Consider the following 15,941-nt stretch of genomic DNA (forward strand, 5'->3'; position numbering starts at 1 on the left):
TCTTTACTGTTATCTTTTTGCCCATCCACCACCATTTCCTCAATAAGCATCATGTAACTATAATAGTCCTTTATCTGTGGTTTTGCTTCCTTTGGTTCCAGTTATCCTTGCAGATTGAAAATACTAAGTGGAAAATTCCAGAAATAAATACTTTATAAGCTTTAAATAACTTTTGTTCTATGTATTTTATTAGTTATTGCTATTAATCTCTTACTGTGCCTAATTTATAAATTAAACTGTCATAGGGATATAGAATGTGCATATAATGTGTGTGTCTGTGTATATATGTATATGTATATAAAATAAATGTACCCAGCAGAAGTCTACTGTACCCCTCTTGTGTTTGAGTTGTTTCTCAAGTAAGAACACTGGGAGCATTATCATTCATCCTTTTCCCACTGTAATCCATTTTAATACTTCCATGTGTCATTAAAGAAATTAAAAAAATATTTAGAGGCGGGAGCTGTGTGGTACAGTAGGTTAAGTAGCTGCCTGGGAGACCTGCATCCTATATGGGAGCACCAGTTCAAGTCCTGGCTGCTCTGCTTCCAATCCAGCTCCCTGCTAATGTGTAAGGGAAGGCACTAAAGAGCTCTGAGTACTTGGGCTCCTGCTACCTGCATGGGAAACTTGGAGTTCCTGGCTCTTGGCTTTGGCCTAGCCCAGCTTTGGTTAGTGCAGCCATCTGGAGAATGAACCTGTGGGCAGAAGATCTCTATCTCTAGCTGCCTCTCAAATAAACCTTAAAAGATAAATAAAACTTATTTAACCGAGAGAGTGGTGGTTGGCGGAAGGGGTAGGGGAGAGAAGGAAAGAGTGAGAGCTCCCATTCACTGATTCACTTCACAAATGTCTGCCATGGAGCATGGCCCACGCCTGGAGCTGGGAACACAATCCAGATCTTCCATGTGGGTGGCAACTGTTTGCGCCTTCACCACTGCCTCTGAGGGGCTACATCAGTGTGAAGTTGGAGTCAGAATCAGGAGCCAGATATCAAACTCAGGTCCATAGGAAGTAAGCATGTTAGCCTAGGCTAAATGCTGGCCCCATCCTGTAGGTTTTATCTACCTAAATCTACCTCAAATTGGTCTCTTTCATTTTCACTGCCAATGTTTTATTTTTTAAGGCTTTTATAGTCCTGCTAGAAAACAGTAATATAAATTATTTTTCTGGCAAAGATATCCCCCTTTGTCCTATCAACTATTGTTTCACACCAACAAAAACTCATTAAAATACAAATCTGGTATTAGTTCACTGCTTATAATCCTTTACTCTGTTCCCAGCCTATAGGATAAAGTCCAAATTCTTCATCAAGGCACACAAGGCCCTACATCATTTGGCTCCTGCTTACCTAACCATGATCATCTCTAACCATCACCCAGCTGTCTGTTTATCTCAGATGGCCATACTCTCATGGCTCTGTGCCTTCTTAACTTTTCCTTATGCCAGAGAGGCTCTTCTAATCATTTTCCAACTTACTGTGTCAGCTCCTATATAAACAAGTGATGAAATTTACCTGATGTGTCAAATGGTTATGCAACTTCCTTCTGGGTGCTTTCATAACACACGTGTATTTAAGCACATATCTCCCTAAATTTCTTATTTGAAAGGCAGACACACACACACACACACACATATACACAAAGAGAGGGAGGGGGAGGGAGGGGGGAAGGGAAGGGAGAAGGAGAGAGAGAGAAAGAGCAAAAGAAATATCTTCCATTCTCTGGTTTACTTCCCAAATGCCTGCAACAGCTAGGGCTGTGCCAGGCTGAAGCCAGGAGCCTGGAACTCAACCCTGATCTCCCACGTGGCTGGTAGGGACCCAACTACTTGAACCACACACTGGCTCCCAGGGTGTGGATTAGCAGGGAGCTGGAATCAGGAGAGTAGTTGGGACTCAAATATGGGCATGCCAGCACTGGATGTGGGCAATCTAAGCAGTGTCTTAACCACCAGGTTAAACACCCTTCTCAAATTTGAGTTCTTTCAAGATATTACATCTGGAAATATTTGTTATAAAAAGGGAACAGCACAAAGGTATAAAATAGTAAGTAAAAATCTTTCTCTACTTCCCATTCTCCACTCAGTAACTTTTAGTTCTTCCACTGGTCACTTCCATAATGTTGAACAGTGCTCTATCTATAGCTCACAATATATCAACTCTAAGAGATCTATTGATTCACTCTTTCTTCCAATTTTTATTTATGTTTAATTATTTCGGTGGTCACCTCCATAGTATTAGATATTATGTTTTATTCAATTACAGAATATCCTGTGAATCATATTCCAGCAGACTCCTAAAGAGTAGTGACTTCTGGCTTATTTCAGAATTTTGAGAGCATATCACATGAAAATGTATTTAGCGTATAAATGGAAAGTTTATTCTGACTGTGATACAGGTATGCCTAGGAAATAGAGTTGTAAGGTAGCATGAATTATTTTAAGTATTTCTTTTTGTACTGAAAACAGGACATTTTTCCAAATTAAAGGCAGAGAAAAAAATTTAAATAGTATTTTCAATTCAATTAAAAAACCTCATAAAGTAAATGTAAAAGTTTTGGTATAGCCACTTTTTAGTTGTTTGACTTTAGGGAAAATCTAGGTGTCTCAGAACCAACTATAAAATAGGGAAAGTAATGATACTGTGAACATTTGGTTTACTGTGAACATTATATAAATCACTTGTAAACTTATATAACATTATATAAATCACTTAAAATAGTGCCTTCAAATAGTAAGAATTTAAGGTTAGTGGCTATTATCATTAAGTAAATATCTGTGCCAATATATTTTTTTAAAGATTTATTTATTTATCTGAAAGAGTTACACAAAGAGAGGAGAGGCAGAGAGAGAGAGAGAGAGAGAGAGAGAGAGGTGTCTTCCATCCGATGGTTTACTCCCCAGATGGCCGAAACAGCTGGAGCTGTGCCGATCTGAAGCCAGAAGCCAAGAGCTTCTTCCTGGTCTCCCACGTGGGTGCAGGGGCCCAAGGAGTTGGGCCATCTTCATCTTCTACTGCTTTCCCAGGCCATAGCAGAGAGCTGGACAGGAAGTGCAGCAGCCGGGTCTCGAACTGGCACCCATATGGGATGGCAGCGATTTAGGCCAGGGCATTAACCCACTGCGCCACAGCGCTGGTGCCTGTGCCAACATTTAGTACTGTTGCTACTCAAGTGTCTCTGTGATACTTATATTGAATTTGAAATTCTCCCAAACCTTATTCATTATCTTAAAAAAAAAAAAAGTCAATGCTTTTAAATTATAATTAGAACAATATGTTAAAGACGTTTGTTTATATTTTTGTTTCCTTTGAAGAAATCAGTTCATGTATTGATACTACAGACACATTATAAAGGCGAAGCTATTTTAAGTAACTGTGAAATTTCTTTAGTGACTACAATTTCACGCACAGTTAGCTTAACCTCCATTTCATCTTTCTATGTTTTACACAGCAGTGGCATTCTGTTTCTGATGGGCTAACACTTAAAATTTGCCACTGTGTAGAATAATGCTGTTTAAGCTGACTTCTGAATTACTCTTAAATTTACTATACAATTTCCATGTACACTGAGAACTACATGCTTTGTTGTTTGTTTAATCAGAATTTTATAAACATTATGTGACTTATTTAAAAATGTCTAGTTGGACCCTAAAAAAGGCCAGATTTGGTAATATATTCTTGAAAAACAAGTCATGGGAGCCATTAAATTTTGTGGTAAACTTAGAAAGATTTGATAAGATAAAAACTAGTAATAAAATTGTTAATTTTCCTAACTACAAATACAAAGGGCTCTTAAGTAACCAGGTGTTTCATATTTAACTAATTCAACTTCTTACAGGAACTCTGTGAAGTGGGTATTATTATTATTAGTATTTTCAAGATGAGAGGCAAAATAAAGACGAGACTTAAAAACTTGGGGCTGCGGAGTCAACAGACCTGATATGAAAACATGGGGCCGGCGCTGTGGTGCAGCTGGTTAAAGCCTTGGCCTGAAGTGCCGGCATCCCATATGAGTGCCTGTTTTAGTTCCGGCTGCTCCTCTTCCCATCCAGCTCTCTGCTATGGCCTGGGAAAGCAGTAGAAGATGGCCCAAGTGTTTGGGCCCCTGCTCCACATTGGAGACATGGAAGAAGCTCCTGGCTCCTGGCTTCAGATGGGTGCAGCTCCGGCCGTTGCGGCCATCTGGGGTGTGAACCAGCGGATGGAAGACCTCTCTGATGGAAGACCTCTCTCTCTGTCATTACTTCTCTCTGTAACTCTGTCTTTCAAATAAATAAAATAAATCTTTTTATTTTTATTTATTTATTTGACAGGTAGAGTTACAGACAGTGAGAGAGAAAGAGACAGAGAGAAAGGTCCTCCTTCCGTTGGTTCACTCCCCAAATGGCCACCATGGCCAGCACCATGCCAATCTGAAGCCAGGAGCCAGGTGCCTCCTCCTGTTCTCCCATGTGGGTGCAGGGCCCAAGAACTTGGGCCATCCTCCACTGCACTCCCGGGCCACAGCAGAGAGCTGGCCTGGAAGAAGAATCCGGGACCAGAACCCAGTGCCCATATGGGATGCCGGTGCCGCAGGCGGAGGATTAACCAAGTGAGCCATGGCGCCAGCCCCTAAAATAAATCTTTAAAAAAAAAAAAAGAAAACAGGTTATGGGGCTAGCGCTGCGATCTAGTGGGTAAAGCTGCCGCCCGCAGTGCCAGCATCTCATGACTGCAGGTTTGAGTCTCGGCTGGTCCACTTCTGATCCAGCTCTCTGCCGTGGCCTGGGAAAGCAGTAGAAGATGGCCCAAGTCCTTGGGCCCCTGCACCTGCATGGGAGACCCCGAAGAAGCTCCTGGCTTAGGACTGGCGCAGCTCTGGCTTTTGTGGCCAATTGGGGAGTGAACCAGTGGATGGAAGACCTCTTTCTCTCTCTCTGCCTGTCCTTCTCTCTCTGTGTAGCTCTGAATTTCAGATAAATAAATAAATCTTTTAAAATAAAAAGAAAACAGGCTACACATCTAATCCCCAGGTATCTTTGTACGGATTATTTCCTAGTTTCCTCTTCTGTTAACTAGGGGCAATGGTATTTAAATTACAGTAGTGTTGTAAGGATTAAGTAGATAATGCAAATAAAACACTCAGCATATAACCAGTATAAAACTTGAAAAGGGTTGAGTCAATGCTATGACAACAAAACTGGGGATCCCAGCCAGGCTTTTGGCCTAGCAGTTAAGACACAAGCTTGGGTGCCCACATCCCATACTGAAGTGCTTGGTTTCTAAGAGGCTGGAGATAATAACTCAGGTACTTGGTCCATGCTACACACAAGGGAGACCTGGATTGAGATTCTGGTTCCAAATTTCAGCCTGTCCCAGCTCTGGTGTTTGTGGGGTGCTTAGTGAGAAAACTAGTGGATGACAGCTCTGTTTTTCTGCCTGCTTTTTAAATAATTTAAAACAGTGGCCGGTTTTGTGGCGTACTGAGTAAACCTGTGACCTGTGATGCTGGTATCCCAGATGGACGCTGGTTCGAGAATCAGCTGCTCCACTTCTGACCCAGCTCCCTGGTAACAGCTTGGGAAAGCAGCAGAAGATGGCCCAAGTGCTTAGGCCCCTGCATCCACCTGGGAAATCTGGAAGAAGCCCCTGACTCCTGGCTTTGGTCTGGCCCAGCCTTGGACACTTTGGCTATTTGGGGGGTGAACCAGCAGATAGAAGCTCTCTCTCTTCCTTGCTCTGTGTAACTCTTTCAAATAAACAAATAAATCTTTAAAAGAAAATTAAAAACAGCAAAGCCTCCTCACAAAAAATTAGAGGAATTTGTTAACTCAACATCACAAAGTAAGCAAGCAATGAAGCTGGGATGGAAATTCAACTCTCTTGAAAATTTTATAAAAAAAGAAGGGGCTGGCATTGTGGAATAGTGGGTTAAGCCTTGCCTGCAAAACCAGTATCCTATATAAATTTTGGTTAGAGTACTGGCTGCTCCACTTCCAATCTGGCTCCCTGCTAATGCACCTGGGAAAAAAGCAGAAGATGGCCCAAGGGCTTGGGTTATCCTTGCTATTCACATGGGAGACCCAGATAGAGTTCCAGAGTTCCAGGCTCCTGGCTTCAGACAGGCCCAGCCCAAGTCATTGTGACCCTTTGGGAAGTGAACAAGCGGAAGGATGATATCTCTTTTTTTTTTTTTGACAGGCAGAGTGGACAGTGAGAGAGAGAGACAGAGAGAAAGGTCTTCTTTTTGCCGTTGGTTCGCCCTCCAATGGCCACGGCGGCTGGCGAGCTGCGGCCAGCACACCGTGCTGATCCGAAGGCAGGAGCCAGGTGCTTCTCCTGGTCTCCCATGGGGTGCAGGGCCCAAGCACTTGGGCCATCCTCCACTGCACTCCCTGGCCACAGCAGAGAGCTGGCCTGGAAGAGGGGCAACCAGGACAGAATCCGGCGCCCCAACCGGGACTAGAACCCGGTGTGCTGGCACCGCAAGGCGAGGATTAGCCTAGTGAGCCATGGCGCCGGCCAGGATGATATCTCTTTTTGTAACTGCCTTTCAAGTACATAAACAAACCTTTGAAAACAATGATAAACTTCTAATGAATTACATACATTAATTTGGCAAACTCAAAAATTTGACATCTGGGATTATGTTTGACATAATTTATTTCTGTATTTTGCTCCACACAAATAATTGTAAATAGAAGTCTTCATATTACTATATGTAAGTATAACAAAATACTTCCTCTTAATTCAACAGATCAAGGTGCTTAAAAGTGAAGTAATGAAAAACTGTGTTCCAAAGTTTTATAATTGGCAAATTTATTTATATATTATTTATTTTATAAATACTTCATTTTAGAGGCAGAATTATAGACAGAGAGAGGTCTACCATCTGCTAGTTCACTCCCCAAATGGCCACAACAGTTGGAGCTGGGCCGATCTGAAGCCAGAAGCCAGGAACTTCTTCCAAGTCTCCCACATGGGTATAGGGGCCCAAGGACTTGGGCCATTTTCTGCGGCTTTCCCAGGCCATTAGCAGGGAACTGGATTGGAAGACAAGCAGCTGGGACTCAAACTGGCATCCATATGGGATGCCTGCGCCACAGGCAGAGGCTTGACCTACCACACCACAACATTGGCTCCAATCATTTGCAAATTTAATAGTTCATATATATCTCTGATCTGTTTCATTTTAGAATATTTTGCCAATAGTAATCGCTATGCTATTTCTGAGTTCTCCAAATATCCTAGTTCTGTCTTGCTTTTTTCATCAGCAAACCAGATATCACTACTACTGTCATTACCACCAGCAGGAAATCTTTACCTAGTATTGCTATAAGCAAGACACAATTCTGAGCAGTATATGCAAACTAACTCATTTAATCTTTATAACCTCTCTTTCAGATAGAAATTCCTGTTATCCTTAATTTGTAGATGAGGCATAGATTTAGATTCATCAAGTACTTGGTCTAAGATCACCAGCTGAGTGGTAGAAAGGTTCCCAGTCTAGGTAGCCTGGGTCCAAGCTTGTTTTAACCCTTACTCTACCAGATCCTCCTGATTTGATGAAGATGAATGAATAGTAAATTAAGCTGAAAATAATCTGTTGATTGGTTCAAACAGATGAGTAATTTAGTTAAACAGATTCTAGCCTACATAGGTTCTCTGATTTGGTCACTAACTTGACCTTTAGAATAATAGTTCAGAAGTGAGGTAGGGGTAAACAAAGAAGAATAAAAGTGCTAAAACTAGTTAAATAAAAGTATTTCAAAGGAAGAAGGAAAAAGAAACCAGTGGTACTGCAAGAATATTTATGATCCAAGATGTAAATAAAAATGCATATCAACTAAGGAAACGGGGCACATAACCAAGGAGAAATGCAAAAGTTCTTTAGTAACAAGTTCTGAAAGAAACTGAATCATTTGTATAAAGATATGAAAACTGCTTGAAGTTTTTTAAAACAATAATTTTATGTGGCAGAGACTAAGAGAGAGACAGACATAGAGAGATTCCATTTGCTGGCAACAGCTGGAACCAAAACTGTCAGGTGGGAATACAACCTAGGTCTCCCATGTGAGTGGCACGACCCAATTACCTAAGCCATCACCACTGTCTCCCATAGCCTGCACTGGCAGGAAGACAGATTGGGAGCCACAGCAGAGAACTGAACCCAGGTACTCCCATGTGGGCTGCAGGCATCTTAACTGCTATGCTAAACACAAGCTCCTTAAGTTATTTTTATTACGTTTTATATGAAACTTTAAATGGAAAAAAAAACAAACAAACAGAAGTACATAACAGCCATAAGCAAGTTTAAGGTCACAGAATTGGGAAGAACATAAAAGGATGAGAATAAAAACCTAGTCACTGAAACATTATGTATAGTCTCAGAAAATTTAAGTTCAAAAAGCCTTAACAGAAAATAATTTTTTAAAAAATTTATTAATATGAGAGGCAGAGTTATAGACAGAGAGAGGAAGAGAGAAAGAGAGGTCCTCTATCTCTTTATTCCATAAATGTCCACATAGGCTGGAGCTGGGGTGATCTGAAGCCAGGAGCCAGGAGCTTTTTCCGGGTTTCCCACACGGGTGTAGGAGTCCAAGTACTTGGGCCATCTTCAAGTGTCTTCCCAGGCTATTAGCAGAGAGCTGGATTGGAAGAGGAGCAGCCGGGACATGAACTGGCACCCATATGGGATGCCAGCGCTGCAGGCAGAGGCTTAACCTAGTATGTCACAGTATCGGCTTCTAGAAATAGTTAACTTATCCTATTCCCATGAAAATCCCAGAAAGCTATTTTAATCTGATGCTCATGTGCACTTTGGAAAGAATACTTAAGATTAAAGGTTATGGGGGCTGGTGCTGTGGCGCAGTGGGTTAATGCCCTGGCCTAAAGCGCTGGCATCCCATACGGGCGCAGGTTCAAGACCCGGCTGCTCCATTTCCTGTCCAGCTCTCTGCGATGGCCCGGGAAAGCAGTAGAAGATGGCCCAACTCCTTGGGCCCCTGCACCCATGTGGGAGACCCGGAAGAAGCTCCTGGCTCCTGGCTTCAGATCGGCAAAGCTCTGGCTGTTGCGGCCATCTGGGGAGTGAACCATTGGATGGAAGACCTCTCTCTCTCTCTCTGCCTCTCTCTCTCTGTGTAACTATTTCAAATAAATAAATAAGTATTTAAAAAAAAAAAAAAGATTAGAGGTTATGAGCCAGCACTGTGGCACGGCAGGTTAAGCCTCTATTTGCAATGGTGGCATCAAGTATCAGAGTGCTAGTTCAAGTTTTGATTGTTTTTGCTTCCTATCCAACTGCCTGCTAATGTACTTGGGAAACCAAGTAGAAGATGGCTCAAGTACCTGGGGCCATGCAATCCATGTGGGAGATCAGGATGGATTTTTTGGCTCCTGGCTTTGGCCTGATGCTGCTGTTGCAGCTATTTGGGGAGTGAACTAGCGTATGGGAGATAGTGTTCTCTCTCTCTCTCTCTCAATCTCTCTATTTATTTAAATAAATAAAATAAGTCTAAAAAAAACATAAATAGACTGGAACCATTAAAAAATTGTGCTGCCCACGAGAGCATTTTATGGAAAGCCAAGACACTGAGAAAAAAATTACCTAAATGAAGCATCTCTGTGAGTGAGATCCCAGTGGAAAGAAGGGGCCATCAAAGAAGGATGCACTTTTCTCTGAAGGGAGGAGAGAACTTCCACTTTGCTTACGCCATGTACAAACACTGACAGAGTTTGTGGACTCATAAGGCTTCCACAGCCTTGGCAGCTCATGAAAAGAGCCCCGAGTGATCACTGACGTCATAAATAATATACAATATACAAAGAGATCAACAAACTCAACAACAACAACAACAACAACAGAAACACTCCAGTTAAGAAATGGGCAAAGGATTTAGACATTTTTCAAAAGAGGATATCCAGATGGCCAACAGACACATGAAAAAAATGCTGGATTGCTAGCCATCAGAGAAATGCAGATCAAAACCACAAAGAGGTTTCACCTCACCCAAGTTAGAATGGCTTTCATACAGACATCATCAAATAACAAATGCTGGTGTGGATGTGGGGAAAATGGCACCCTAATCCACTGTTGTTGGGAATGTAAACTGGCAAAGCCATTATGGAAGACAGTGTGGAGATACTTCAGAGGTGTGAATATATACCTTTCACATGCCTCAGCCATTTCACTTCTGGGAAACTACCCAAGAAAAATGAAATCAGCATATGAAAGAGCTATCTGTACCTCCATGTTTATCACAGCTCAATTCACAATAGCAAGGACATGGAATCAACCCAAATGCCCATCAACTGAACACTGGATACAGAAATTATGGGATACGTACACCATGGAATGCTACATAGCAGTAAAAAAAAATGAAGTCTAGTCATTCGCAACGAAATGGATAAACTAGAAAACATCATATTTAGTGAAATAAGCCAGTCCCAAAGGGACAAATTTTATATGTTCTCCCTGACATGTGATAACTAATAGAACACCTAAAAGACAACATCTAGAAACAAAATTGACTCTGAGAAGCAATGATTATGAACAGCCCTCTTCTTGACTGCTGAGGAACAGCTTCTTATTCTATTTCTTTATCTTTTCCTTTATAATATTTCCATATCTTTTTCTCTTTCGTACAATTCACTGAACACTATACTTAACATTGAGTTAATCACATATGTATAAAGTTAAGTGAAAACAGATCTTTGTAAAGAATAAGAGTGAAAATAAGAAAGAGAAGAGGTAGGGAGGTAGGAATGAGGGTGGGAGGGTGGGCACAGTGGAAAGAATCACCAAGATTATGAAGTTGTAATTGTCAAATGTATGAAGTATGCAACTGCAAAGCAGTATTGTCCTACATACATTCATATGGACATGCTTTTTTTTTTTTTGACAGGCACAGTTAGACAGTGAGAGAGAGAGACAGAGAGAAAGGTCTTCCTTCCATTGGTTCACCCCCAAATGGCCGCCACGGCCGATCCGAAGCCAGGAGCCAGGTGCCTTCTCCTGGTCTCCCATGCGGGTGCAGGGCCCAAGAACCTGGGCCATCCTCTATTGCCTTCCTGGGCCACAGCAGAGAGCTGGACTGGAAGAGGTGCAACCGGGAAAGAATCCGGCGCCCTGACCGGAACTAGAACCCGGAGTGCTGATGCCGCAGGCGGAGGATTAGTCTAGGAGCCGTGGCACCAGCCCATATGGACATACTTCTAAGGCTACAAACTAACAACTATAAGACCCCCAAATCCCTGAAGCTGGCTGATAAAAATAGCAGCTTAAGTGTTACAAAGATCAAATGGACAGGAACAAGTGACCATATAGATACTATCAAGAGTGATCATATTAATAGGATTAAGTGTTTGGAAACAGAAATAGAATTAAAAAGGAGTGAAGACTCCAAAATGGGAAGCAGTCCATACAGCAGACTCATAGAATGACAATCGCTTTAAGTAGCACTCTGATCTCAGAATCAGCCCTTAAGGCATTCTAGTCTGGCTAGAAAGCCCAGGGGGAACATTGCAGGCATAGAAAGCCAAGACACTCTGGGAAAAAATGTCCTACATAAAGGACCCCTGTGGGTGAGACCCCAGTGGAAAGAAGTGGCCACCAAAGGATTTACTTTTCTCTGAAGGGAGGAAAGAACTTCCACTTTGCTTATGGCCTTGTTGAGCTACTGGATCCAAAAGGCTTCCATAGCCTAGGCAGCTGATGTCAAGAGACTTAGGTGATCACTGATGTCATATATAAGAGTGTTAAATAAATAACAAGAGTCACTGGCCAGCGCCGCAGCTCACTAGGCTAATCCTCCACCTGTGGCACCGGCACCCCAGGTACTAGTTCTGGTCGGGGCGCCGGATTCTGTCCTGGTTGCCCCTCTTCCAGCCCAGCTCTCTGCTGTGGCCCGGGAAAGCAGTGGAGGATGGCCTAAGTCCTTGGGCCCTGCACCCGCAGGGGAGACCAGGAGAAGCACCTGGCTCCTGGCTTCGGATCAGCACGGTGCGCCGGCCGCAGTGGCCATTGGGGAGTGAACCAATGGAAAAAGAAGACCTTTCTCTCTGTCTCTCTCTCTCACTGTCCACTCTGCCTGTCCAAAAAAACACAAACAAACAAACAAACAATAATAAGAGTCACTGTGCACTAACTTCCCATGCAGGACCTTGGTCCACAAAGAGTAGTATCATGAGACTTAATAGTGAAACTTGTTCTCAAGAATCACTTCCTTGGGGCCGGTGCTGTGGCATAGCAGGTAATGCTGCTGCCTGTAGTGCTGGCATCTCAAATAGGTGCCAGTTCAAGTCCTGGCTGCTCCACTTCCCATCAAGCTCTCTGCTTTGGCCTGGGAAAGCAGTAGAAGATGGCCCAAATGTTTGGGCCCCTGAACCTGTGTGGCAGACTTTGAAGAAAATCCTGGCTCCTGGCTTCAGATCAGTGCAGCTGTGGCTGTTGTGGCCAGTTGTGGAGTAAACCAGCAGATGGAAGACCTCTCTCTCTGCCTCTCCTTCTCTCTGCATAACTCTTTCAATAAATAAATCCTTTTTTTTTTTTAAATCACTTCCTTTTAGTGTATTAAAAGGAGGATATTATTATGTCCCATAAGTTATAGTCATGTTTAAGAGCTCACAAAAGATGTATCATCCTTGAGTTCTTCTTTAAAGGCAATTAAGTTTTAAGAAGGGGGAGGAAGGAAGGGAAAAGAAGAAGGGGGGAAAATGCAGAAACACCTTTGAGAAGCAGTAACAAAGAATAGCCCTTGTTTAGACTGTTGAGGAACAGTTCTCTTAGTTTTTTTACTCCATTCATTCACTTCCTTCCTTCTTTCCTTCATTCCTATCTCTTCCTCTTCCCTCCCTTTTTCTGTTTCCTTTTCTTTCTGGGACCAAACAGGAGAGGGGGAGTGGGTGGGAAGAATTACTATGTTCCTAATGATGTTTACAAGATACATACAAATGAAAAAAAAATGACAACATACAAATGGAAACAGAAAACAAAACAAAACAAAAAAACGATTGGACAGACCTAAAAAGCAAACAATTAATTAGTAATTACCAAAATGAATGTTCTAGTAACAATTTTAAGTACATGAAAATGGCTAAAATATTCTTACATAAATTATAATTTTATCTTCCACAGAATTCACATTGATAATGATTTACACACACAGCCAGATTCAAGTAGTTTTCATGTTTTTTATATAAGGCATTCATTTATAGATAACAGATTTTTGACTTTTTTATTAGATGAGGACTAATTTTACCTATGATTTTAAAATTAAGCCATAAACCCAATTTGAGTGATTTAGAAAAGAATATTTTTCTTCAAAAAGTTCAGGGAACATGCATACTATGAAAGAGTAAGCATGGATTTCAGAGTTATTTATATCAAAATAAATTTATACTAACTTATTACAACATGTCTTAACAGGATCTAGTTTGAGGTACCAAGGAGGGTAAGACATCAGTTATTAGGAGAACACCGATCCTAAAACTTAAGCAAGAACAAACATCAAATTTATGGTGATGCTGGGGTAAAAGAACAGTGAAATGACTGATGCTTTGTAGAGACAATGACCCAAGGCAATCAGCAGTTTTTACAGATGGACAGCTCATTTTAAGAAGGGGTGAGCCAATGCTGAAGAAGATGCCCACCAGCGGCAGACCATCTGTATCAATGTGAAGAAAAGAATAATCTTGTTCATGCCTTAATTGAAGAGGACTAATGAGTACCAGCAGGAACAACAGTCAACTACAGAAAAATCACAAATAATTCAGTTTACAAAATTCTGATGAAAAAATTAAAGTGGAACAAAATTCTGCTCTATTGGTGCCACAACTACTGTGCCCAGATCAGCTACAGAACAGAGCAGTTTTCAATGGAAAGTTTAAAAAAGTGGGATCAAGATTCTGAAGCATTTCTTGGGAGAACCGTAACAAGAGATGAAACACGGCTTCATCTGTATAATCCTGAAGACAAAGCACTGTCAAAGTACTGGCTAATGAGAGGTAGAAATGGTCCAGTCAAGCAGAAGTTGACTGTTCAAGAGCAAAAGTCATGGCAACAGGTTTTCCAGGATGCTTAAGGCATTTTCCTTGTTGACTTTCTGGAAAGCCAAAGAATGATAATATCTTATTAGGAGACTATTTTGAGAAAGTTAGCCAAAGCTTCAATAAAAAAAAAAAAAAAACCTGAGAAAGCTTCATCAGAAATTCTCTACCGTGACAATGCTCCTGCTTGTTACTCTTATCAAACATGGGCAGTTTTTTAGAGAAATTTGATGGAAAATCATTAGACACTCACCTTACAATTTTAATTTGGTTATTTTTTTTTTGGTTATTAGTTGATCCTTTATTGAACCGTTTTCCTCTGTACCAAACTAGTTAAAGTCCTAAGACTTAAAACCAAGTTTTAAAAATTTGCTGTTTACATTTTATTTACATACAATAAATGGCTAACTTACAAATCTGGAAATCTTCTAAATGTTAAAATATATTATTGGCATTTGTAAATCAATAAAGTGGAAAATATGTAAGGTTCTACAAGTCATTTTTGGGACACTGTGAATATTAGGCACATGATAGTGAGAAATCAAATGTTAAATTTTGGCTAAAAACTAACTTTTAAAAATACAATTCGCAAGAATTCCAAAATTTCTTCACCAAATTAAACATCTTTTAATTTCACTTTCCATGAACTTTTTAAAGTACTTTTGTGCAAGTGAAAGAGAATATTGAAAGAAAACTTGAGAGAGATGTTAAAACTTTTTCTTACTAGAACACTTGGGCCTCATTCCTTTGTAATCATAACCTCTACTCTACCACCAAGGGCTCTACTTCCAACCTGTGTGTACTGATGGTCCTCTTCCCCACTTAATGCTGTATAATTGTTCAAACATGGTAAATGCCACTCTTAGGATCATTGGTTACTATCCTCACTCTGTCTTTTATGACCTTGTCTAAATATGATCAGAGTCGGCAAACTTGGAAGGCTTCCATAGCCTTGGCAACTCATGACGACAGCCTAGGGTGGTTACTGGCGCCATAAACTAGAGTGTCAATTTGTTGGGTCACCAACAAGAGCCACTGTGCACTTGCTCCTCATGTGGGATCTCTGTCCTTAATGTGCTGTACATTGTGATTTAATGCTATAACTAGTACTCAAACAGTATGTTTCACTTTGTGTTTCTATGTGGGTGCAAACTGTTGAAATCTTTATACTAAATTGATCTTCTGTATATAAAGAGAATTGAAAATGAATCTTGATGTGAATGGAAGGGGAGAGGGAGCGGGAGAGGGGAGGGTTGTGGGTGGGAGGGAAGTTATGGGAGGGGGAAGCCATTGTAATCCATAAGCTGTACACTGGAAATTTATATTCATTAAATAAAAGTTAAAAAAAAAAACTTTTTCTTACTGCAAACACAGGGATCTCACTAATTGTTTTATTTGGACAACATAAATGATTTTTTCAGGCTATTTTACAATTTAAAGAAATCCAGAGTTATTGAGTCCTTCCCTACAGGATTAGGAAACAAGGAACTAACATTAGCTCATCTTGCAGAGAAGCACAAAACTTTGTTGAGACTTCCAGACAAAACTATGAAAAGCAGCCAGAAATCACTGGAAGAACTGGTAACATTTTGGGCCAAAATCTCCCCTCACCAAGTAGGTAAAGGCTGCCATTTTTGAACATGTGATGTATGAGGTGTGTAGCTGACATGCATCTGTTCAGAAAAACCAGGAGTGGCCCCCTTCTTAATTAACCAATTAACTCCCACATTCCTCCCACAGTCACACCTAGTCCCCTTCTTAATAAATATCTTTTGTAAAAGCTGTATGGGAAGTCAGATTCCAGCAGTGCTCCTGCCTCATAATAAACTTTTATTCCTCAAATGGCCATGACCTTGGTGTTTGGCTTTCGGATGTGCACAGGCAAATGGATTCAACTTGGTTCTGTAATACT

The 15,941-nt window shown here is 41.1% G+C and overlaps 1 protein-coding gene across 1 annotated transcript in view; it reads right to left on the reverse strand.

Moving 5' to 3' along the window:
- SELENOF (selenoprotein F) overlaps positions 1–15,941 on the reverse strand; it is a 44,498-nt gene that overhangs the window by 15,777 nt on the left and 12,780 nt on the right. The gene's annotated exons all lie outside the window — the stretch shown is intronic.

The sequence above is a fragment of the Lepus europaeus genome, chromosome 5 (genome assembly GCF_033115175.1).
Source record: "Lepus europaeus isolate LE1 chromosome 5, mLepTim1.pri, whole genome shotgun sequence".
NCBI classification, from domain to species: domain Eukaryota; kingdom Metazoa; phylum Chordata; class Mammalia; order Lagomorpha; family Leporidae; genus Lepus; species Lepus europaeus.